Source organism: Anas platyrhynchos, chromosome 17 (assembly GCF_047663525.1).
Source record: "Anas platyrhynchos isolate ZD024472 breed Pekin duck chromosome 17, IASCAAS_PekinDuck_T2T, whole genome shotgun sequence".
NCBI classification, from domain to species: Eukaryota; Metazoa; Chordata; class Aves; order Anseriformes; family Anatidae; genus Anas; species Anas platyrhynchos.
Genome location: NC_092603.1, coordinates 2,662,501 through 2,665,000, shown reverse-complemented (window position 1 = coordinate 2,665,000; position 2,500 = coordinate 2,662,501). Strand labels below are relative to the sequence as shown.

General features: G+C 79.0%; 2 non-coding genes across 2 annotated transcripts in view; both read right to left on the bottom strand.

The window, feature by feature from the left end:
* Positions 1-196, bottom strand: part of LOC139998986 (28S ribosomal RNA) — a 4,027-nt gene extending 3,831 nt beyond the window's left edge. Inside the window, exon 1 of the ribosomal RNA XR_011803933.1 lies at positions 1-196. This exon is cut by the window's left edge and continues 3,831 nt beyond it. This is a non-coding gene — a ribosomal RNA (28S ribosomal RNA).
* A 561-nt stretch (positions 197-757) lies between these two features.
* Positions 758-911, bottom strand: LOC139998968 (5.8S ribosomal RNA). Its single transcript, XR_011803915.1, has one exon. It is a non-coding gene; the product is annotated as a 5.8S ribosomal RNA (ribosomal RNA).
* Between the last annotated feature and the right edge of the window lie 1,589 nt (positions 912-2,500).

Below are 2,500 nucleotides of genomic sequence, written 5' to 3'. Positions count from 1 at the left end.
TTGGGCCCCCCGAGAGCGGCGCCGGGGATGGGGGCTTCTGTACGCCACACTTCCCGCGCCCCACCGCGGGGCGGGGATTCGGCGCTGGGCTCTTCCCTCTTCACTCGCCGTTACTGAGGGAATCCTCGTTAGTTTCTTTTCCTCCGCTGACTAATATGCTTAAATTCAGCGGGTCGCCACGCCTGACCTGAGGTCGCGAACGGAAACGAGGCGCGCCGCCACCGACGACGACGACGACGCGCCCGCCTGCCTCGCTCCGCCACGAGCCGCCCGGACCGCACGCACGCGGCACGCGCCGCGCCGCACCGCGGGAGACGGGTCCCCCCCACCGCCGCGGCCGCCGCCGCCCCAAGGACGGCCGGCCGACTCGCCCTCCCGGCGCGCGGCACACCGCGCGCGCGCGCGGCAGCACGACGGCACGGGCAACCGCACGCGCGGTAACCCCCGCCCGCAGACAGCCGCGCGCGCGCGGGGACCGGCGGGGAGGGCGGCCACCGCGCCTCCGACCCACCGGAGCCCGGCGGCTCGCTCGGGGACGACGGACGGACGGACGGGAGAGAGGGGGGGGCACGAGCTCCACCCACGCGGGCGCGCTCCGGGAGCGCGAGGAGCCCGGCCGGCTCCCCGAGGGGGTCTCCACTTAGGGGCACGAAGGCCCGGCCGGCCCGGACGCCCGGACGCGGCGCGGGCCTGCGAGGCGCCCCAGCCGCGCCGCGCCACCGCCCCGCGGCGGCGGCGCCGGCGATTGACCGTCAAGCGACGCTCAGGCAGCCGTAGCCCCGGGAGGAACCCGGGGCCGCAAAGTGCGTTCGAAGGGTCGATGATCAATGTGTCCTGCAATTCACATTAATTCTCGCAGCTAGCTGCGTTCTTCATCGACGCACGAGCCGAGTGATCCACCGCTAAGAGTTGTCTGCCTTTTCGGCGCCGCCCCGCGCGCGCGGGGGGGCCGGGGCCGCTCCGCGCGACCCCCTGACGCGGACGCTCCCCGACCGAACGACCGACCGAACGATCGGCGGCCGCGGCCGAGCGAGCGTCGCCTCCGCTGACCGTACGAGCACAAGTGCGAAAAAAAAAAAGGCGAGGGAGACGCCGAGTCTCCCGAGCGACGGGAGCCCGCGCTCCCGACCGCCCCCCCGGGCCCGACGAGACCCGGGCTCGCGCTTCGAGGCCGGACCAGGCGCCCGGCTCGGCCCGGCCACGGCGAGACACGGCGGCGCGACCGCCGCGCCGCCTCCCTCGCCCGACGCCTCGCCCCGACGCCGGCGTCCGACGCGGCGCCGCCGCCGCCGCCGGGCCCGACGCGGCCACCCGAGCCCGCGCCGCCAGAGCGACGGGACGGGGGCGGAGGAGCGACGGACGAACGGACGGACCGCCCGACCGCCCGACGGCTGCCCGCGCGCTCTCGCCGCGCCCACAAGCCGCACGCGACGAACACCCTTTCACTCCGGCCACTGGCGCCTTCAGACAAACGCTCCTGCTTTCGCACTCGCCCAGGCGGTACCTCGCGCGGACGCGCGGCCGGGCGGCCGACGGGACGGCACCGGAACGAGGAGCGGCGCCCGCTCTCCGCGCCTCCGCGCGGAGACCGGCTGCGGGACGCCCCTACACCGGCCCGCCCGCCTGCTCGCTCGGCGCGGCCGGCGAGGCCGAGGGTCGAGCCGGGCGGGGAGCGCCGTCAGAGGTCGCGAGCGGGAAGCGACGGGAGACGCCTGTGCGCCGGGGGACGGCGAGGCCGCGGGCGCGCGCCGGCACGGAACGAGCGGCGCCGCCGCCGCCGCCGCCACCGCCGCCGCCGCCGCCGCCGCTCGCGCGGGGCCCCGCTGGCCGCCGCCGGACACGGCGCGGCACGCCACGCCGCCGAGCGCTCGACGGGGGCGGGGAGCCGAGACCCGCGTCTCGGCCCCTTGCTGGCGCGGGCGAGGTCGACGACGGCCGACCGCGCGCGCGCGCGGCGTCTCCGCCGAGACCGGACCGCGGAGAGAGGGGCGGGCTCCAACCCCTCTCCGGCCCTGCCGCCCGCGGGGGGCAAGCGCGGGGACCGCCGGCGGCGAGCGAGCGCGCGAGCGCGGGGGAGCGGCGCGCCCGCGAGCGCCGACCCCCAAACGACGCGCCCCGCCCGCCGCCGACGGCGAGCCCGGCCGCCCTCGCGGGCCGCCGCGGGCCGCACGAGTCTTTAAACCTCCGCCCGGCTCGGCGGCCGAGAACCCTCGGGGCCCGGAGCCCGGGGCCCGTGGCCATCCCCTAACCGGGGCGGCGCTCGGCGCCGCAGCCGGCGGGAGCGCGCTGGCACACGGGACCACACGGGTGGCTCGCCGAGGGGAGGCCGCCGAGGCGCGGACGCTAGGTACCTGGCCCTGGGATGAGGGAAACGACCCGAAGGCCCCGCGGGGGTGCCTCCCCCGCCACCGCCGCCGCCGCCGCCCCGGCCGGGCCGGGCCGGGCGGCGGCACGCGCGCGGAAAGACGGGGCGCCGAGGGGGAACCCGGCACCCGCCAGC